We start from the raw sequence: 21,696 nt of genomic DNA on the forward strand, positions 1-21,696 counted from the left end.
CACCAGTCAGCCCTCGAGGAGAAGCGGCACTTCATCGCCAACCACCCTCTGAGGGCCACCCGATACGCCTCACAAAACCCAGCCTCCCTCAGGAGCCGATTCGGGAAGCGCCACCTGGGTCTCTCCCGCCTCAACCCCTCCACGAGAACAGCAGCAGTAACCATGCAGTGGTCAGAGCACCACACTGGGGACACCCTGAACCACCGCAGGCTCACCCCCCGTGGAAAGAAAAGGTAGTCCAACCTCGACCCCGCCCCCCTGGAGTTACTCCATGTTTCCCCTGCCCCCCCCCCACCCACAGCCAAAAAGGCGTCAACCAACAACATATCCCTACACAACCCCTTCAATTCCCCAGCCCCCACTCCCCGTCGCACATCCACGTTAAAATCCCCCCCTAACACCACCACCCTGTCACATGTCAGCAGCGGAGTGAGCCCAGTGAAGAACCCCGCCTGCCGCCCCCTCCCACTAGGAGCATAGACGTTCACCAGCCTTAAATCAAGGCCCCGAAACGTGCAGTCCACACACAAAACCCTCCCCGGCTCACTACAGACCACTGTTTCCACCACAAAATCCCAAGACCCAAACAAAACCCCCACCCCATCAGAATGAGCATTTCCCACCCCCCACACAGAAGGCCCCCTGCCCCATCCCCTTGAAAACACACCCGCATCCCCCCTGTCCCGCAGGTGGCATTCCTGCAAAAATAAACAGTCGAACCCCAGCCCCTCCAAGGAGGCATAAAACACAGCCCGCTTTCCCTTGTCCCGGAGCCCCCTTACATTAAGGGAGGCAAAAGTCATTTCCAGCCCCATCTACAAGGACCGCCCCTCCCCACCCTTGCAAAGACCACCCCGTCACCCCCTCCCCTATAAGGCAGCCCTGCAACAGAAAAACAACCCTCCACCACCCTCCTCAGCACCGAAACCCCCCCCCCCACACCCCCCCTCCCACCCCCCCCCCCCCATACAATACACAGGAAAAAACCCACATCCCAAAGAGCACATCAAAACCACAGTCCCCATCACAGTCCAGACACTTCCCCATCCCACCCAACCAAGTCCAGCACAACAAAGAACAAGCCATCAGCTACTCACAGTCAAGAAGGGCCGACGTCCCTCCCGCCATCAGACACCGGTCCCAGCTGAGGCCGGTCGCGCGTAGAAACGGCCCTCCTGAGGAGTCCCGACAACGGGCTCTGGCTCCCCTCCTCCGTCTCCCGCTCCTCACCACCACTGGAAACGACCTCCGGGCTCCCAGGAGACGACCGGCCATCCTCAGACGAGGAGTACAGCTCGGGCGACGAGCCGCCCCCCCCGCCAGCCTTCAGCTTGTCCACGCTCACCTCCAGCGCCGAGAAAGGGGAAAGTGCCTGCTCCATGACCGGCACGTCCCCCCGCCGCTGCCCAGACGAACTGGCCCGCTCCGCCGAAGCCGCCGCCGGATGCTGCTGCAGCTCCGCCGGGACCACCTTCACCTTTGACGCACCTCCTGTCCCTTCTCCCGCAGCCGCCTGCCTCTTCGCCCCCCGCGGGCCGTCCCCCATCTGCACGTCCTCAAGCTGCAAGGAGTCCGCGAAGACCCTCTCGGCATCCGGATCCTCGCTCCACCGGCCAGACTCCCCACCACCAGGTGGCGCCACCTCCAAAGACGACTCCTCCACCTCCAGGCCCAACTCCCGAGGAAGACGTGAGCCGCCATCTTGGCCATGCGGTCCCCCGCATGTAGCCTTAGCTGCTACCTCCTCCCGGCGCAAAATGCCGTCAGCTCCATCCACCTCACTCCCCCCGGAATCCGGCAGCGGCACACGGTCAGCAAAGGACAGCTGCATCACCACCTCCGTGTCCAGCGACGCCGGTGCCCCGCGCAGGTCCTCCACAGGCCCCACACCGCCGTCAGCATCGACCTGCCCGTCCCCCACAGACGGCCTCCGCTCCTCCAGGCGCTCCTCAGCCACCACCTCTCGAAACACAGCCTCCTGCCGCCCAGCCACCGCCGCAAACGACTTCCTCCCTTCTGGACACTGCCGAAACAGATGATCCCCACCTCCGCAGATCGAGCAGGACTTCGGCATTGGGCAAACCCTCGCCTCATGGGCCTTGCTCCCGCACCTCCTGCAGCCGGGACCCGTACACTCTGCCTTCATGTGGCCCCGTCCCCCACACCGCCTGCAGTACACCGGCTGCCCCCGGTACGATAGAAAACCCCGGTTCGGCCCCAGGGAGAAAGACCCCGGCGGGTGCAGGAGTCCGTCCTCACCGTCTGGGTCTTCCTTAAATTTCACGAAGAACTGGCGCCTCCCGTTCCACACACCAAATCGGTTCAGGCATTTCAAACCCCCGCGGACCTCTGAACAATACCGCCTTAAAAAAGCCTCCACCACCTCCACTTCCACCCACGGGTTGTACATTAGCACGTACAACGCCGTGCTAGCATGTCCAAACAAAGGAGTGATAGAAATGCCCCTCACCTCCTCCCGCGACCGCTCCAGCTGAAAATGCCGAAAGAACTCCAGACAGTCCGCCTGCTCGAAAAAGCTGATGTCAAACAGTCCAGCAGCCGGGAAATCCATCACGCAGAGCAGCTTCTCCACTGCCACCTTAAACAGCCCATCCAGCACGATCCGCATAACGTAGTCCAAATCGACCTTCATCCGCAGCTCTCGAACGTCATCCACCGTCAGCCTCACCGTATTCCTAAGCCGCACCTGAGGGGCCGGCCCATACAATGATGTACTTGCCATCGCAACTCCCTTCACTCTACTTGATCTTAGCCAAAAGGCCGAGAAGCGATACCCCACAACTGTACGGGGTCCGGCGCCCCCTCTGGCGAGGGCCCCGCCACTCAGAGGGTTCCTTGGGGGCGGGACAAGCAAAAGCGGACCCTCACACGACGCTTGACTTTTGACAGAAAGGTGCAGCTCCGCCGAAGCAGAGCTTCCAAAAATACCGTAAACTCGGGGCTGTTCCCCTCCACGGAAATCTTTAGTAAAAGGCGAAAGATTTGTGCGAGATGAAGAGAAACCCGAGCGATTGCTGCCACAGGGCACGCTGGACGGAGGTCAAGAACGGCGGTAGTCGTGGACGCGAGGGTGACTCCAAGGTGCTGCCGCAGCCAAGGCGTGGCTTGCCTTGCCACTCGGTCTCTCCACCTCCCACACACACATGCTCCAGTCACAACACAGTGTCATCCAGCTATTTATTGCATTTAAAAAAAAAAAAAAAAAAAAAAAAAAAAGAGAAAAAGGGCGGGAAAACCCAAAAGGGCCCGAAAAGGGAGGTGGCACGGTTGGGCAAAAGACCTGGCAAGGACTCACGTGTCTGCTGGCTGTCAATCAAGGAGGGTTCCAAAGTCCCAGAGGTTGGTTCCGCTGGCTGGCTGGGTTCTTTTCTTCCACAATCAAAGGGATGTGCACCGTTCCTGGAGTCACTGCAATACCGGGTCGATGCGTGGAGCGGACGGAGCAAGCCCCTCTTCCGTCTCCCTGTTCCAAAAATCAGATTAATATATTAGTCCTCGGGTAGAGGACGTATCAGATATTAAACTGATAAGAACAGATTTTCCTTTGGAAAACTTTTATTGTCACAAACTCATGTTTTTGCATTACATTTTGATTTGTTTTGTTACATTTCATGGATTTTCTTTGTGGTACATTTTCATTTTTCTTTCATCATTTCATCACATTATCATCACATCACATGGTTTTCATTCTTTTCACATTTTGCATTTTCATTTCACATTTTACATTTTCATAATTTTTCACAGCACATTTTTACAAAAATAAAATCATTTGTCTATAAAAGCCATTTTTGTTTTAAAACTGTGTCTGTGTGTGCAAAGTCCATGTGTGTTTAAAAGTTCATGTTTGTGTAAAAGGATGTTAAAAGTCCACGCTTTTAAAAGAGTTCCAAATGTAATAAAATGCAATAAGAGTCAATTAAAAGGTCTCCGTTGTGCCAGACCGGGGTGAGCCACTAACAAGAGGCTCCACCCCGCTCTCCAGAAGAGCGAGGCAAGCGCGGATGCGCCCAGTGGAGGTCCTCCCCTCCGCCCGCTGCTCCGTCCCGTGATGGTAGTGGTGGGGGTGCTTCGGCGGGAGCCAGCAGCCGTGGGGGGCGGGAACCTTCTGTTAGTGACCCCGGCCTCCTCCTCCGAATGGCGACGTGCGGCGCCTCCTGCCGCGTAGATGTCACCAGCCGCCGTAACGCTGGCAGGGGCACCGTCACGCGCTTCCCCACCAGCAGGTTGCGGGAGGTCCACAGTGCGGCTTTTATGCAGTTTAGGGTGAGCCAGAGCGCGGCGAAGTCGGCGGCTGGGATGGTGGTGGCGCCCTGGCCCACCCCGCTGACCACTAGATGGTAGCTTGGGGGGACCTCCCCTGCTGGCAGGCTCGGGCATTGCAGGGGGCCGGTATCGGCCCACAGGTCCCTCGCCACGCCGCACTCCCAGAGCAGGTGCCGCACGGTCTCAGGTTGGCCGCATCCTGGCCGCGGGCAGGTGTTGATTCTGGCCATGCCCCGGGAGTGCATCACGGCTCTGACCGGGAGGACCTCATGGAGCGCCATCCACGCCAGATCCTTCAGCTTGTTCTGGAGGGCGGGGTGGGCAGCGTTCCTCCAAGCCTGCTTGGCCTCACTGAGTGTGAGGCCGGGAACGGGGCTCACTGCTTCCCGGTCCTGCACAAGGGAGACAAGAGATTTTGCTTTAGTTAAAATGGTGACATCCTGCCCCTCTAAGTCAAATCTCATTAAAAACTTTTTGATAAAAACATATTGAGGGGGCAGGTTAAAAGCAACTGGACGTTTAAGATCAGTATTTAAAATTTTCAGTTTTCTCAGGTACGACCCCATCCAGAACCGGGCCAGGGCTGTTGTCTTGCTGTCTCCGGATGGGGCCGTCGCGTATCTGATGTGGAGGGCGGTGAAATGGGCTCCTAAAAACAGGTGGGGGTCTGGGAGGCCCTTTCCTCCGTTCTCAGGTCTTTTCTTCAGGACCTCCCTCCTTAGTCTTTCCCACTTGGACCCCCACATGAAATAAAACACCGCTCTCTCCACACCTAAAAGAAAGCTCCTGGGGGGGCTAAAAACAGAACACAGTAATAAAAACAAAGGTAAGATAACTGCTTTAAAAATTAAAACCTTACCTTCAAATGTCATCTGTCTCAGTCCCCAGAACCCCAGTCGTTGTCTGACTTTCCCTAACGCGTCAGTCCAGTTGCCCCGTCCGCCACCCTCATTGTCAAATTTAATCCCTAAAATCCTTATGTCTGTCTGTTTAAAATCTACTGCCAGATCTGGTCTTACGTCACCCCACGGCCCAAAGAGCTGGGCCTCGGACTTGCCCCTGTTGAGCTTGGCGCCCGAGGCCCTTCCGTACCAGTCAGTCAAGTCGAGTGCTCTTTGGGCCGATAAAAAGTCATTTAATAAAAGGGTCACGTCGTCCATGTAAAGTGCGCAAGTCGCAGTCAGTCCACCTGGCAAGTCCAGTCCTTTGATCCATTTGTCCTTTCTCAATATCTGTGCCAGCGGCTCGATGCACGCAACGAACAGGAGTGGGGATAACGGACACCCCTGGCGGACGCCAGAGCGAACATTTATCGCATTGGTTAGGTGCCCATTTACTCGAATTTTGCTGTTGATGTCTTTATACAGCAATCCCACCCACTTTAAAAACCTCCCTGGAAAACCCATTTTTTGCAGTACCTTTAAAAGGTACTGGTGCGAGACCCGATCAAAAGCTTTCTCAAAATCTAAATTTAGCACTAAAAGCCTAATATTTCTGTCTCTCGCAAAACAGATGGCGTCTCGGACCAGCACTAGGCTGTCCGTGATCCTCCTTCCAGGGACGGCACAGACTTGATCCGGGTGGATCACGTCCTCTAAAACAGTCGACATGCGTAAAGCTAAAAGTCTGCTAAAAAGTTTACAATCACAGTTTAAAAGCGTTATAGGTCTCCAGTTTTTAAGGTCAGTCCTGTCGCCTTTTTTATATAGTAAAGAAACTATCCCTGATCTAAAGCTGTCTGGAAGTCTGTCAAGTTTGTCAAATTCTTTAAAAACAGTCAGCATGTCGTTGGCTAAAATGTCATAAAAGGTAACATAAAATTCCACGGGGAGCCCATCCTCTCCCGGGCATTTTTCTGTTTTAAAACCTTTAAGACATTTTAAAAGCTCAACCAATGTAAAATCCTCTGTTAAAACTTGTTGACTGTTAAGAGTTTTATTTAAAAACTCTAAAACTTCCTCCATCACCTCCTCATGCACCTCTTTCTCTGCGTACAGGTCTTGATAAAACAGTTGTATCATTTCTAAAATCCCCTCTGTGCAATTTTCTTCCCTCCCATCATTTTTTAACTTCATTATCCCACCCCCTCTTGATATTATTTTCTTAAAAAAGTACCTGGTGCATTTTTCTCCTTCTTCTGTTTCTCTTTCTTTGCTTCTTAAAATTGTTCCTTTACTTTTGAATTCGGCTAAAACTGACATTTCTTTTCTTACCTTCTTGATTTCTTCATTAAAATCAAAACCCATGTTTAAAAGGTTAAAATATCTCTGTAGTCTCTTTTGCAGCCCCAACATGCACCTCCTCTCTCTCTCTCTTTTGTCTCTACCTTTAATCTTAAAAAAAGTCTTGGTCTTACCCTTCACCATCTCCCACCATTGTGCACGTGTATCGAAAAAGTCTTGGAGGGTCTGCCAGAGGCTGAACTGCTCCCTGTATTCTCTGACTATCTCCTCATCCTGTAACAGGGAACAGTTTAGCCTCCACAGCCCTCCACCTACCGTCACACCTGTGGGGAGTGAAAGGGTGCAGGAGAGCATGCAGTGATCGGAAAAGAACATAGGGGACAATGTAGCATCCGTGGGCGGGCAGTCTCTTGTTAAAACATAGTCGATACGGGAGGCTCGGGCGCCGTCACCACTGTGCCAGGTGAAGCCCTCCTCCCGTGGATGCACTTTTCTGTAGCAGTCGACTAAATTAAAATCCCTAACTATATTCTTTAAAAGTACAGATGTCTTATCTACCTTAAAATCTTCCCCTACATTCTTTCTATCCTGTCTGCTTAAAACACAATTAAAATCCCCTCCGACCACTAGGGGAGCCCTCCCTAGCATGTGGGGCTGCAGCTCTTCTAAAAAGTCATGTCGGTCGTGTTTATCATTAAAACCATACACATTAAGAACATTAAAATCCCTGTCTAAAACAGTCAAGTGGGTTAAAAGGGCCCGCCCGGGTCTCACCACCGTGCTGCCCTTCACCGAGATGTGTGGATTCTTGATCAAGATGGCGACCCCGTCTGCTCTGTTAAAATTGGACCCGCTCCACACGGAGGGTCCCGGGGTCCACATCTGTTCCCACTTGCTGTAATTGTTTAAAAAAGGCAAGGAGCACTCTTGCAGCAGAAATATATCTGCATTCAGAGTGCTCAACAGGGATAAAATGCTCTGAGCTCTCACTAGAGTCTTCACACTTCTTACATTGATTGTTGAGATTGTGAGACTCATGAGCAGTATGATAAAAATGAACACGACAGAGTTAAGACACTACAGAGACATGTTTTTAAAACAAGTGGAGATCAACCAGGGTTCATCTCCTGTGACACCTGCTCCTCCTTTATGACCATTGAATTTGGTTCAGAAGGGTCACTGGTGTCTCCAGCGTCGGGCTCGGCAGAGAAAAACTCTTGCGTTGCCCTTGGCGTGGATGCTCTGAGCGCCATCCGCATAAAAGACACTTCACGTCCACCGGGCCACAGTCGATTCAGATCTTCCGAAGAGGAACTATCTGAAGACAGTATCACCCGGTTTCTCTTCTCTGTCATTTCTGACAGAGGAGATTCTAAAGGTCTCTTATGCTGCGCATTGGGGAGTGAAGCAGGTGCTTCAACCCCCTCAGAGGCCACACTCACCTCCTCAGCGGTTTCGGGAGGCGGGGCTTCCTTTTCTCCTTCAGGCTCCTCCTCCGCCTGCTCCATCTCCTTTCCCAGCTGGGAGGGTGTGGCCTCCAATCCGTGCTCTGACTCTGCCTGGGTGTTAGCTTTGCTCGTAACCGCCCGGCTAGTCCCTGAAGCTGACTGGAGGTTTCCCTCCAAAACTTCAGGGACCACCCCTTCCTCCATTTCGTCCTTCTCTTCCTGTTCTTGTTCTGGGCCATGCGGCCGGGCGGCCATGGCGGCCATTTTGGTAGCCTTTAGCTTGTTGGCAAAAGAGCTAGGGCAATCTCTGTAGAGATGGGATGAAGCTCCACAGAGATTACACTTTCTGCCATTTGTGCAATCTTCGAAAAGATGCCCAATTTCTCTACACTTCCTGCATACAATTTCCTGGCACGCTTCGGCAAGATGCCCAAGCTGGCCGCATTTGCGACACAGCTTAGGCATCCCTTGGTAATGAATGTAGCCCCGGTTCTCTCCCAACACAATCATAGACGGAATCTGACGGAGGCCTAGGTAACTGCTCGGGTCTTCCCATTGTTTAATGGGAACTCTCCACGAGCAGTTCCAAATGCCGTCCTCGTCCAAAACCTTAACTGGTGGGCTACGAACCGCGCAAAATCTAGCCAGCCATGTGCTAATGTCTTCCCCAGTCACAGTTTCATTGAACATTCTAACAATCACCACTTTTTGTGAATTGTCCGAAAGTTTCTCAACTTCAAACATGGAGAGCTGGTCTTTACAAGTAACAAACCGTTGCCAAAAACTATTAAGCAGTGAAGCCGAGCGAAAGCTAACATCAAATCCTTTGTTCCCAGGCAGAGTCACCAAACAATTCAGTTCACTAGCATTAAAACCAAGCATTTGTTGGACACACTTTCTTGAAAAGTCCAGTCTGGACATCTCCATAAGTCTTCCATTTCTTGACACAAAATTAAAACGTACGCTGTGGTGCCTCCTCATGCCAGCACGAGCAGCCGACATGGTGGAGGCACCACCAGCCTAAACCTAAACTAAAACCACTAAAACTATAAATACTTAAGACAATAAATTAACTAAAAAGCTATGCTAAAAGGCTAGGCTAAAACAAGCTAAAAACCACACAATAAAAAGGAGCTAAACAGCGCTTACCTGGGCCTGCTGTTTTAAAAGGAACTCCAAAGGAAGAGGCAGCTGCTTGGACCTGTTAAAAGAGACAAAAAACACAAAACAGTACAAAAAACAAAACGAAAAAACAGTAATTTTTGAGACAGAAAAAACACACAAAACCAATATAACTCCCGGATGAGAGTGTCCAAACCACCACAAGGTAAGGACCGCCTTCCTCTCACCGCGAGTCGACCGCTGTCTTAGCCAAAAGGCCGAGAAGCGATACCCCACAACTGTACGGGGTCCGGCGCCCCCTCTGGCGAGGGCCCCGCCACTCAGAGGGTTCCTTGGGGGCGGGACAAGCAAAAGCGGACCCTCACACGACGCTTGACTTTTGACAGAAAGGTGCAGCTCCGCCGAAGCAGAGCTTCCAAAAATACCGTAAACTCGGGGCTGTTCCCCTCCACGGAAATCTTTAGTAAAAGGCGAAAGATTTGTGCGAGATGAAGAGAAACCCGAGCGATTGCTGCCACAGGGCACGCTGGACGGAGGTCAAGAACGGCGGTAGTCGTGGACGCGAGGGTGACTCCAAGGTGCTGCCGCAGCCAAGGCGTGGCTTGCCTTGCCACTCGGTCTCTCCACCTCCCACACACACATGCTCCAGTCACAACACAGTGTCATCCAGCTATTTATTAATTTATAAAAAAAAAAAAAAAAAAAAAAAAAAAAAAAAAAAAAAAAGAGAAAAAGGGCGGGAAAACCCAAAAGGGCCCGAAAAGGGAGGTGGCACGGTTGGGCAAAAGACCTGGCAAGGACTCACGTGTCTGCTGGCTGGCTGTCAATCAAGGAGGGTTCCAAAGTCCCAGAGGTTGGTTCCGCTGGCTGGCTGGCTGGCTGGCTGGCTGGCTTCTTTTCTTCCACAATCAAAGGGATGTGCACCGTTCCTGGAGTCACTGCAATACCGGGTCGATGCGTGGAGCGGACGGAGCAAGCCCCTCTTCCGTCTCCCTGTTCCAAAAATCAGATTAATATATTAGTCCTCGGGTGGAGGACGTATCAGATATTAAACTGATAAGAACAGATACTACACTTGATCTTAGCCAAAAGGCCGAGAAGCGATACCCCACAACTGTACGGGGTCCGGCGCCCCCTCTGGCGAGGGCCCCGCCACTCAGAGGGTTCCTTGGGGGCGGGACAAGCAAAAGCGGACCCTCACACGACGCTTGACTTTTGACAGAAAGGTGCAGCTCCGCCGAAGCAGAGCTTCCAAAAATACCGTAAACTCGGGGCTGTTCCCCTCCACGGAAATCTTTAGTAAAAGGCGAAAGATTTGTGCGAGATGAAGAGAAACCCGAGCGATTGCTGCCACAGGGCACGCTGGACGGAGGTCAAGAACGGCGGTAGTCGTGGACGCGAGGGTGACTCCAAGGTGCTGCCGCAGCCAAGGCGTGGCTTGCCTTGCCACTCGGTCTCTCCACCTCCCACACACACATGCTCCAGTCACAACACAGTGTCATCCAGCTATTTATTAATTTATAAAAAAAAAAAAAAAAAAAAAAAAAAAAAGAGAAAAAGGGCGGGAAAACCCAAAAGGGCCCGAAAAGGGAGGTGGCACGGTTGGGCAAAAGACCTGGCAAGGACTCACGTGTCTGCTGGCTGGCTGTCAATCAAGGAGGGTTCCAAAGTCCCAGAGGTTGGTTCCGCTGGCTGGCTGGCTGGCTGGCTGGCTGGCTTCTTTTCTTCCACAATCAAAGGGATGTGCACCGTTCCTGGAGTCACTGCAATACCGGGTCGATGCGTGGAGCGGACGGAGCAAGCCCCTCTTCCGTCTCCCTGTTCCAAAAATCAGATTAATATATTAGTCCTCGGGTGGAGGACGTATCAGATATTAAACTGATAAGAACAGATTTTTTTTATATTGAAGTTTATTCATACCAAATCATAATCATTATCAAATCATAGTTACAGCCAGAACAAGAAGAACACAGAAAGCACAGAAAGAGAAAAAGAGAAAAAAGAAAGGCTGCAACATACGGGCACAAACGCCCCATAGAAAAGAACTCGGGCACACAGGCCCAGCCAAAAACAAACCCCATAACTCAATCCCAACCCACCCGCACACAAACATCCCTAATCCTCCCCACACACCATAAAACACCCGCACTTACACAATCCCACCACCCACAACCCACTAGTCCATGCCCATAGTCCGCTTCAAGCTGTCCACATCCCACCCAGCAAGCTGGGCAGGAGGGGGGCGACTCCCCCGTCCTACGGTCCGCCTCTCCGTCACCGACTCCACCGAATCCGCCGACTCGTCCGACTCCAGCTCCACCACACCGCCCGTAGTTCCCGACTCCGCCACCAGGGGCAGGGAGCGATCAAAGGCCGCCACCCCCCTCCCCCGGCCGCTGACGCCGCACGGGAGCACTCTCCGGACCTCCGCCCTCCAGGGGGCGCTTCCCCGACACCATCGCCAACTCCGCCATCTCCTCTTCCTGGGAAGCCGTTGCCTCCGCCCAGCTCAGCACCCCGACACTCTCCATAGCCACGCCCGGCCTGCCCTTCGACCCCGCCGACCCTCCGACCTCTGGGCGGCCATCTTGGCTGCCATGCGGCCTAGCGGTAGCCGTAGCCACCAGGCTGCCTCCATGCGGCCCAGCTCCCACTCCACCAGCCGATCCTGCAGCTCCCGTTCCTCCGCTCGTGCCCACCGCCGGCGGTCCCGTCGGCCTCCTCTCCAGCACGCCCGTCACCAGAGGAGCCCCTGCGGGGGAAACAGAAACCCCCCCACCACCAGTTCTCCCCACCACCGCTCCTGCGTAACTCTGTCTCTTCGGACACCTCAAAAAGAGGTGATCCTTAGACCCGCACAAGGAACACTCCCTTCTCTCCCCACAGTCCTTCACCACGTGCCCCACCACCCCACAACGCACACACCGCTGCGCCACACATTCGCTTCTCAAATGCCCCTCTTCCCCACATCCCCAACAAACAGTAGGTAAGTCCGGTAAAAACACCCTCCCACGGTCTGTCCCCAGCGCAAACAAATGTGGAGGCCGCAGCTGGCGGCCCTCCCCAGAGAAGCGAAACCGCACACTATACCTCCATTTGCCCGTCCAAAATCCGTTGCCGTCTGTGACCTTCTCCCCCGGTGACACTGCGCTACAGTACCGGCTAAGGAACCCCCGGACGTCCAGCTCCAACGCGTGCGGGTTGAACATCTGTACGATGACCACGTTGGCTGCACTCCACACCACGCGCTTAATCCCCTGGATCCGTGCGTCTCCTTTCCCCTTTCCAAACGCCACGCGCAGGTCCTCCTCCGTCCTAAACGTGACGTCGTGCCGCCCCAACGCCGGGTAATCCTGCAAACAGAGCACGTCCGCTCCCGTCAGCCCCAACACGCCTTTGAGAATGACTTCTCCAAAACCAGCCCGATCCAGCTCCGCCCTCCTCGCCTCCGGGATAAGGTACCGGATTGCATGCCTCGGTATCCCCTTAGTAACTTCCGTCAGGTCCGCCATCGCTGTCTCGGGTAATCCTTGCTGATAAGAACAGATACTACACTTGATCTTAGCCAAAAGGCCGAGAAGCGATACCCCACAACTGTACGGGGTCCGGCGCCCCCTCTGGCGAGGGCCCCGCCACTCAGAGGGTTCCTTGGGGGCGGGACAAGCAAAAGCGGACCCTCACACGACGCTTGACTTTTGACAGAAAGGTGCAGCTCCGCCGAAGCAGAGCTTCCAAAAATACCGTAAACTCGGGGCTGTTCCCCTCCACGGAAATCTTTAGTAAAAGGCGAAAGATTTGTGCGAGATGAAGAGAAACCCGAGCGATTGCTGCCACAGGGCACGCTGGACGGAGGTCAAGAACGGCGGTAGTCGTGGACGCGAGGGTGACTCCAAGGTGCTGCCGCAGCCAAGGCGTGGCTTGCCTTGCCACTCGGTCTCTCCACCTCCCACACACACATGCTCCAGTCACAACACAGTGTCATCCAGCTATTTATTAATTTATAAAAAAAAAAAAAAAAAAAAAAAAAAAAAAAAAAAAAAAAAGAGAAAAAGGGCGGGAAAACCCAAAAGGGCCCGAAAAGGGAGGTGGCACGGTTGGGCAAAAGACCTGGCAAGGACTCACGTGTCTGCTGGCTGGCTGTCAATCAAGGAGGGTTCCAAAGTCCCAGAGGTTGGTTCCGCTGGCTGGCTGGCTGGCTGGCTGGCTGGCTTCTTTTCTTCCACAATCAAAGGGATGTGCACCGTTCCTGGAGTCACTGCAATACCGGGTCGATGCGTGGAGCGGACGGAGCAAGCCCCTCTTCCGTCTCCCTGTTCCAAAAATCAGATTAATATATTAGTCCTCGGGTGGAGGACGTATCAGATATTAAACTGATAAGAACAGATTTTTTTTTTTTTTTTTTATTGAATATAAACAGTGCGAAGCAGCCTTGAAAATACAACACACAGGAGATATACACAGGATACACACAACACACAAAAGATACAGAAGGAAGTTTAAGTTTAAGCTAAGCTAGAGGCTGCTGCCATAAACAATAACACATAACATAACATAACAACGACCCAGGCACACAGGCCCGGCCAAACACAGTGAATGACATACACACATATACCAAAAACCTTACCCACCCACAACACACTGTTTAATCCACCCAATACATCAAACCAGCACACCCACAAACACAGAGACACAGATACACAACCCCATCACACAAAACACATCAACCCAAACCCATCGTCCGCTTCACGCTCTCCACGTCCCAACCCCCCACCAGAACAGTAGGGGGCGGCCTCTCCCCCCTCCCTAGCCCCTGTGCAGTTCCACCTCCGACCACCGGGGGCAGAGCCCCCACCGGTGCAGCCGCAATCGCCTCCACCTTCTGCCGACTCACAGGACCTGCCGTTGCACTCCCATCCATTAGAGGGCGCTTCACTGCCCCCGCCGCCGCCTCCACCATCTCCTGCTCCTGCGAAGCAGAAGCATCCGCCCAGCCGGACTCCACCATCTTCCCCACAGCCACGCCCTCCACGACCTCCGACCCAGCCACCCCTTTGACCTTCGGACGGCCATCTTGCGTGCCATGCGGCTTAGCCGTAGCCGTAGCCTCCGAGCAGCCAACCTGGCTACCATGAGGCCCAGCCACCACACCGCCAGCAGACACAGCAGGCACCGGCACCAACACTCCACTCCCAGTCCCCGTCTTCTGCACCACCGGCACCGTCTTTGCAGGCCTCAGCTTCCCCTCACCCGACACCGCGGGAGCCCCCGTACCAAGAGCAGGAGCCCCCGCAGCGCCAGTCACCACCCCAGCATAGCTACGCCGTATCTCACACCCAGCAAACAAGTGATCAGTCCCCCCACATAAAACACACTCCTTCAACTTTACACACTCTTTCACCACATGTCCCACAGCCCCACAACGCAAACATGATTTAACCGTACATTCCCCACGCAAATGCCCCACACCCCCACACCCCCAACACTCACTTGGCAAGTCCGGTATAAACACTCTCCCACGGTCAGGTCCCAGAGCAAACGCGTAGGGAGGCCGCACCACACGACCCCCAGCCGAACGAAAGCCCGCGATAAAGCTCCATTTTCCCGTCCAAAATCCATTAGAATCCAGGATCCGCTGCCCATCCGACAAGTCGATGCAATACCGTTCCAGAAAGCACCGAACATCCTCCAACAGCACGTGGGGGTTGAAGACCTGCACGACGACAGTGTTGGTCGCGCCCCACTTCGCCGCACACATCCCCTCCGCCTCCACGGTTTTCCCAGACGGAATCGTCCACCGCCGATATCCCTCGATCATCCCCGCCATCGTCCGGAAGGTCAGGTCGAAACAGGTCCCATCCACCGCTCCCTGCAGGCACAGCACCTCCTTGTCCGTCATCCGAAGCCGCTCCTTGACGACCTTTGCTCCAAATACCTCCCGAGTCACCATGGCCCTCTTCTCCACCGGTACCAGGAACCGAATTCCAAACTTTGGGATCCCCGTCCATGTTTCGATCGCCACCATCGCTGTCTCCGATACTTGATCTTAGCCAAAAGGCCGAGAAGCGATACCCCACAACTGTACGGGGTCCGGCGCCCCCTCTGGCGAGGGCCCCGCCACTCAGAGGGTTCCTTGGGGGCGGGACAAGCAAAAGCGGACCCTCACACGACGCTTGACTTTTGACAGAAAGGTGCAGCTCCGCCGAAGCAGAGCTTCCAAAAATACCGTAAACTCGGGGCTGTTCCCCTCCACGGAAATCTTTAGTAAAAGGCGAAAGATTTGTGCGAGATGAAGAGAAACCCGAGCGATTGCTGCCACAGGGCACGCTGGACGGAGGTCAAGAACGGCGGTAGTCGTGGACGCGAGGGTGACTCCAAGGTGCTGCCGCAGCCAAGGCGTGGCTTGCCTTGCCACTCGGTCTCTCCACCTCCCACACACACATGCTCCAGTCACAACACAGTGTCATCCAGCTATTTATTAATTTATAAAAAAAAAAAAAAAAAAAAAAAAAAAAAAAAAAAAAAAGAGAAAAAGGGCGGGAAAACCCAAAAGGGCCCGAAAAGGGAGGTGGCACGGTTGGGCAAAAGACCTGGCAAGGACTCACGTGTCTGCTGGCTGGCTGTCAATCAAGGAGGGTTCCAAAGTCCCAGAGGTTGGTTCCGCTGGCTGGCTGGCTGGCTGGCTGGCTGGCTTCTTTTCTTCCACAATCAAAGGGATGTGCACCGTTCCTGGAGTCACTGCAATACCGGGTCGATGCGTGGAGCGGACGGAGCAAGCCCCTCTTCCGTCTCCCTGTTCCAAAAATCAGATTAATATATTAGTCCTCGGGTGGAGGACGTATCAGATATTAAACTGATAAGAACAGATACTACACTTGATCTTAGCCAAAAGGCCGAGAAGCGATACCCCACAACTGTACGGGGTCCGGCGCCCCCTCTGGCGAGGGCCCCGCCACTCAGAGGGTTCCTTGGGGGCGGGACAAGCAAAAGCGGACCCTCACACGACGCTTGACTTTTGACAGAAAGGTGCAGCTCCGCCGAAGCAGAGCTTCCAAAAATACCGTAAACTCGGGGCTGTTCCCCTCCACGGAAATCTTTAGTAAAAGGCGAAAGATTTGTGCGAGATGAAGAGAAACCCGAGCGATTGCTGCCACAGGGCACGCTGGACGGAGGTCAAGAACGGCGGTAGTCGTGGACGCGAGGGTGACTCCAAGGTGCTGCCGCAGCCAAGGCGTGGCTTGCCTTGCCACTCAGTCTCTCCACCTCCCACACACACATGCTCCAGTCACAACACAGTGTCATCCAGCTATTTATTAATTTATAAAAAAAAAAAAAAAAAAAAAAAAAAAAAAAAAAAAGAGAAAAAGGGCGGGAAAACCCAAAAGGGCCCGAAAAGGGAGGTGGCACGGTTGGGCAAAAGACCTGGCAAGGACTCACGTGTCTGCTGGCTGGCTGTCAATCAAGGAGGGTTCCAAAGTCCCAGAGGTTGGTTCCGCTGGCTGGCTGGCTGGCTGGCTGGCTGGCTGGCTGGCTGGCTGGCTGGCTGGCTGGCTGGCTGGCTGGGTTCTTTTCTTCCACAATCAAAGGGATGTGCACCGTTCCTGGAGTCACTGCAATACCGGGTCGATGCGTGGAGCGGACGGAGCAAGCCCCTCTTCCGTCTCCCTGTTCCAAAAATCAGATTAATATATTAGTCCTCGGGTAGAGGACGTATCAGATATTAAACTGATAAGAACAGATTTTCCTTTGGAAAACTTTTATTGTCACAAACTCATGTTTTTGCATTACATTTTGATTTGTTTTGTTACATTTCATGGATTTTTCTTTGTGGTACATTTTCATTTTTCTTTCATCATTTCATCACATTATCATCACATCACATGGTTTTCATTCTTTTCACATTTTGCATTTTCATTTCACATTTTACATTTTCATCATTTTTCACAGCACATTTTTTACAAAAATAAAATCATTTGTCTATAAAAGCCATTTTTGTTTTAAAACTGTGTCTGTGTGTGCAAAGTCCATGTGTGTGTTTAAAAGTTCATGTTTGTGTAAAAGGATGTTAAAAGTCCACGCTTTTAAAAGAGTTCCAAATGTAATAAAATGCAATAAGAGTCAATTAAAAGGTCTCCGTTGTGCCGGACCGGGGTGAGCCACTAACAAGAGGCTCCACCCCGCTCTCCAGAAGAGCGAGGCAAGCGCGGATGCGCCCAGTGGAGGTCCTCCCCTCCGCCCGCTGCTCCGTCCCGTGATGGTGATAGTGGGGGTGCGTCGGCGGGAGCCAGCAGCCGTGGGGGGCGGGAACCTTCTGCTTGAGCCCCCGGCCCCCTCCTCCGAATGGCGACGCGCGGCGCCTCCTGCCGCGTAGATGTCACCAGCCGCCGTAACGCTGGCAGGGGCACCGTCACGCGCTTCCCCACCAGCAGGTTGCGGGAGGTCCACAGTGCGGCTTTTATGCAGTTTAGGGTGAGCCAGAGCGCGGCGAAGTCGGCGGCTGGGATGGTGGTGGCGCCCTGGCCCACCCCGCTGACCACTAGATGGTAGCTTGGGGGGACCTCCCCTGCTGGCAGGCTCGGGCATTGCAGGGGGCCGATATCGGCCCACAGGTCCCTCGCCACGCCGCACTCCCAGAGCAGGTGCCGCACGGTCTCAGGTTGGCCGCATCCTGGCCGCGGGCAGGTGTTGGTTCTGGCCATGCCCCGGGAGTGCATCACGGCTCTGACCGGGAGGACCTCATGGAGCGCCATCCACGCCAGATCCTTCAGCTTGTTCTGGAGGGCGGGGTGGGCAGCGTTCCTCCAAGCCTGCTTGGCCTCACTGAGTGTGAGGCCGGGAACGGGGCTCACTGCTTCCCGGTCCTGCACAAGAGAGACAAGAGATTTTGCTTTAGTTAAAATGGTGACATCCTGCCCCTCTAAGTCAAATCTCATTAAAAACTTTTTGATAAAAACATATTGAGGGGGCAGGTTAAAAGCAACTGGACGTTTAAGATCAGTATTTAAAATTTTCAGTTTTCTCAGGTACGACCCCATCCAGAACCGGGCCAGGGCTGTTGTCTTGCTGTCTCCGGATGGGGCCGTCGCGTATCTGATGTGGAGGGCGGTGAAATGGGCTCCTAAAAACAGGTGGGGGTCTGGGAGGCCCTTTCCTCCGTTCTCAGGTCTTTTCTTCAGGACCTCCCTCCTTAGTCTTTCCCACTTGGACCCCCACATGAAATAAAACACCGCTCTCTCCACACCTAAAAGAAAGCTCCTGGGGGGGCTAAAAACAGAACACAGTAATAAAAACAAAGGTAAGATAACTGCTTTGAAGATTAAAACCTTACCTTCAAACGTCAACTGTCTTAGTCCCCAGAACCCCAGTCGTTGTCTCACTTTCCCTAACGCGTCAGTCCAGTTGCCCCGTCCACCACCCTCATTGTCAAATTTAATACCTAAAATCTTTATGTCTGTCTGTTTAAAATCTACTGCCAGATCTGGTCTTACGTCACCCCACGGCCCAAAGAGCTGGGCCTCGGACTTGCCCCTGTTGAGCTTGGCGCCCGAGGCCCTTCCGTACCAGTCAGTCAAGTCGAGTGCTCTTTGGGCCGATAAAAAGTCATTCAATAAAAGGGTCACGTCGTCCATGTAAAGTGCGCAAGTCGCAGTCAGTCCACCTGGCAAGTCCAGTCCTTTGATCCATTTGTCCTTTCTCAATATCTGTGCCAGCGGCTCGATGCACGCAACGAACAGGAGTGGGGATAAAGGACACCCCTGGCGGACGCCAGAGCGAACATTTATCGCATTGGTTAGGTGCCCATTTACTCGAATTTTGCTGTTGATGTCTTTATACAGCAATCCCACCCACTTTAAAAACCTCCCTGGAAAACCCATTTTTTGCAGTACCTTTAAAAGGTACTGGTGCGAGACCCGATCAAAAGCTTTCTCAAAATCTAAATTTAGCACTAAAAGCCTAATATTTCTGTCTCTCGCAAAACAGATGGCGTCTCGGACCAGCACTAGGCTGTCCGTGATCCTCCTTCCAGGGACGGCACAGACTTGATCCGGGTGGATCACGTCCTCTAAAACAGTCGACATGCGTAAAGCTAAAAGTCTGCTAAAAAGTTTACAATCACAGTTTAAAAGCGTTATGGGTCTCCAGTTTTTAAGGTCAGTCCTGTCGCCTTTTTTATATAGTAAAGAAACTATCCCTGATCTAAAGCTGTCTGGAAGTCTGTCAAGTTCGTCAAATTCTTTAAAAACAGTCAGCATGTCGTTGGCTAAAATGTCATAAAAGGTAACATAAAATTCCACGGGGAGCCCATCCTCTCCCGGGCATTTTTCTGTTTTAAAACCTTTAAGACATTTTAAAAGCTCAACCACTGTAAAATCCTCTGTTAAAACTTGATGACTGTTAAGAGTTTTATTTAAAAACTCTAAAACTTCCTCCATCACCTCCTCATGCACCTCTTTTTCGGAGTACAGGTCTTGGTAAAACAGTTGTATAATTTCTAAAATCCCCTCTGTACAATTTTCTTCCCTCCCATCATTTTTTAGCTTCATTATCCCACCCCCTCTTGATATTATTTTCTTAAAAAAGTACCTGGTGCATTTTTCTCCTTCTTCTGTTTCTTTTTCTTTGCTTCTTAAAATTGTTCCTTTACTTTTGAATTCGGCTAAAACTGACATTTCTTTTCTTACCTTCTTGATTTCTTCATTAAAATCAAAACCCATGTTTAAAAGGTTAAAATACCTCTGTAGTCTCTTTTGCAGCCCCAACATGCACCTCCTCTCTCTCTCTCTTTTGTCTCTACCTTTAATCTTAAAAAAAGTCTTGGTCTTTCCCTTCACCATCTCCCACCATTGTGCACGTGTATCGAAAAAGTCTTGGAGGGTCTGCCAGAGGCTGAACTGCTCCCTGTATTCTCTGACTATCTCCTCATCCTGTAACAGGGAGCAGTTTAGCCTCCACAGCCCTCCACCTACCGTCACACCTGTGGGGAGTGAAAGGGTGCAGGAGAGCATGCAGTGATCGGAAAAGAACATAGGGGACAATGTAGCATCCGTGGGCGGGCAGTCTCTTGTTAAAACATAGTCGATACGGGAGGCTCGGGCGCCGTCACCACTGTGCCAGGTGAAGCCCTCCTCCCGTGGATGCACTTTTCTGTAGCAGTCGACTAAATTAAAATCCCTAACTATATTCTTTAAAAGTACAGATGTCTTATCTACCTTAAAATCTTCCCCTACATTCTTTCTATCCTGTCTGCTTAAAACACAATTAAAATCCCCTCCGACCACTAGGGGAGCCCTCCCTAGCATGTGGGGCTGCAGCTCTTCTAAAAAGTCATGTCGGTCGTGTTTATCATTAAAACCATACACATTAAGAACATTAAAATCCCTGTCTAAAACAGTCAAGTGGGTTAAAAGGGCCCGCCCGGGTCTCACCACCGTGCTGCCCTTCACCGAGATGTGTGGATTCTTGATCAAGATGGCGACCCCGTCCGCTCTGTTAAAATTGGACCCGCTCCACACGGAGGGTCCCGGGGTCCACATCTGTTCCCACTTGCTGTAATTGTTTAAAAAAGGCAAGGAGCACTCTTGCAGCAGAAATATATCTGCATTCAGAGTGCTCAACAGGGATAAAATGCTCTGAGCTCTCACTAGAGTCTTCACACTTCTTACATTGATTGTTGAGATTGTGAGACTCATGAGCAGTATGATAAAAATGAACACGACAGAGTTAAAACACTACAGAGACATGTTTTTAAAACAAGTGGAGATCAACCGGGGTTGATCTCCTGTGACACCTGCTCCTCCTTTATGACCATTGAATTTGGTCCAGAAGGGTCACTGGTGTCTCCAGCGTCGGGCTCGGCAGAGAAAAACTCTTGCGTTGCCCTTGGCGTGGATGCTCTGAGCGCCATCCGCATAAAAGACACTTCACGTCCACCGGGCCACAGTCGATTCAGATCTTCCGAAGAGGAACTATCTGAAGACAGTATCACCCGGTTTTTCTTCTCTGTCATTTCTGACAGAGGAGATTCTAAAGGTCTCTTATGCTGCGCATTGGGGAGTGAAGCAGGTGCTTCAGCCCCCTCAGAGGCCACACTCACCTCCTCAGCGGTTTCGGGAGGCGGGGCTTCCTTTTCTCCTTCAGGCTCCTCCTCCGCCTGCTCCATCTCCTTTCCCAGCTGGGAGGGTGTGGCCTCCAATCCGTGCTCTGACTCTGCCTGGGTGTTAGCTTTGCTCGTAGCCGCCCGGCTAGTCCCTGAAGCTGGCTGGAGGTTTCCCTCCAAAACTTCAGGGACCACCCCTTCCTCCATTTCGTCCTTCTCTTCCTGTTCTTGTTCTGGGCCATGCGGCCGGGCGGCCATGGCGGCCATTTTGGTAGCCTTTAGCTTGTTGGCAAAAGAGCTAGGGCAATCTCTGTAGAGATGGGATGAAACTCCACAGAGATTACACTTTCTGCCATTTGTGCAATCTTCGAAAAGATGCCCAATTTCTCTACACTTCCTGCATACAATTTCCTGGCACGCTTCGGCAAGATGCCCAAGCTGGCCGCATTTGCGACACAGCTTAGGCATCCCTTGGTAATGAATGTAGCCCCGGTTCTCTCCCAACACAATCATAGACGGAATCTGACGGAGGCCTAGGTAACTGCTCGGGTCTTCCCATTGTTTA

General features: G+C 52.6%; 9 non-coding genes and 4 pseudogenes across 9 annotated transcripts; all 13 read right to left on the reverse strand.

The window, feature by feature from the left end:
• Positions 1 to 2,918: 2,918 nt before the first annotated feature.
• On the reverse strand, positions 2,919 to 3,032 carry LOC121704289. The gene has a single exon (XR_006030380.1). It is a non-coding gene; the product is annotated as a U5 spliceosomal RNA (small nuclear RNA).
• A 372-nt stretch (positions 3,033 to 3,404) lies between these two features.
• Positions 3,405 to 3,577, reverse strand: LOC121704225 (annotated as a pseudogene).
• A 5,854-nt stretch (positions 3,578 to 9,431) lies between these two features.
• On the reverse strand, positions 9,432 to 9,545 carry LOC121704291. Its single transcript, XR_006030382.1, has one exon. It is a non-coding gene; the product is annotated as a U5 spliceosomal RNA (small nuclear RNA).
• Positions 9,546 to 9,950: 405 nt separating this feature from the next.
• On the reverse strand, positions 9,951 to 10,142 carry LOC121704214. Its single transcript, XR_006030338.1, has one exon. It is a non-coding gene; the product is annotated as a U2 spliceosomal RNA (small nuclear RNA).
• Positions 10,143 to 10,267: 125 nt separating this feature from the next.
• LOC121704292 lies at positions 10,268 to 10,381 on the reverse strand. Its single transcript, XR_006030383.1, has one exon. It is a non-coding gene; the product is annotated as a U5 spliceosomal RNA (small nuclear RNA).
• Positions 10,382 to 10,775: 394 nt separating this feature from the next.
• LOC121704243 lies at positions 10,776 to 10,951 on the reverse strand (annotated as a pseudogene).
• A 1,539-nt stretch (positions 10,952 to 12,490) lies between these two features.
• Positions 12,491 to 12,622, reverse strand: LOC121704255 (annotated as a pseudogene).
• A 125-nt stretch (positions 12,623 to 12,747) lies between these two features.
• On the reverse strand, positions 12,748 to 12,861 carry LOC121704293. The gene has a single exon (XR_006030384.1). It is a non-coding gene; the product is annotated as a U5 spliceosomal RNA (small nuclear RNA).
• A 406-nt stretch (positions 12,862 to 13,267) lies between these two features.
• LOC121704238 lies at positions 13,268 to 13,458 on the reverse strand. Its single transcript, XR_006030350.1, has one exon. It is a non-coding gene; the product is annotated as a U2 spliceosomal RNA (small nuclear RNA).
• A 1,771-nt stretch (positions 13,459 to 15,229) lies between these two features.
• Positions 15,230 to 15,343, reverse strand: LOC121704294. Its single transcript, XR_006030385.1, has one exon. It is a non-coding gene; the product is annotated as a U5 spliceosomal RNA (small nuclear RNA).
• A 404-nt stretch (positions 15,344 to 15,747) lies between these two features.
• Positions 15,748 to 15,939, reverse strand: LOC121704215. Its single transcript, XR_006030339.1, has one exon. It is a non-coding gene; the product is annotated as a U2 spliceosomal RNA (small nuclear RNA).
• A 125-nt stretch (positions 15,940 to 16,064) lies between these two features.
• Positions 16,065 to 16,178, reverse strand: LOC121704295. Its single transcript, XR_006030386.1, has one exon. It is a non-coding gene; the product is annotated as a U5 spliceosomal RNA (small nuclear RNA).
• A 441-nt stretch (positions 16,179 to 16,619) lies between these two features.
• On the reverse strand, positions 16,620 to 16,792 carry LOC121704226 (annotated as a pseudogene).
• Positions 16,793 to 21,696: the final 4,904 nt, after the last annotated feature.

This window comes from Alosa sapidissima, chromosome 2 (assembly GCF_018492685.1).
Source record: "Alosa sapidissima isolate fAloSap1 chromosome 2, fAloSap1.pri, whole genome shotgun sequence".
Classification (NCBI taxonomy): domain Eukaryota; kingdom Metazoa; phylum Chordata; class Actinopteri; order Clupeiformes; family Clupeidae; genus Alosa; species Alosa sapidissima.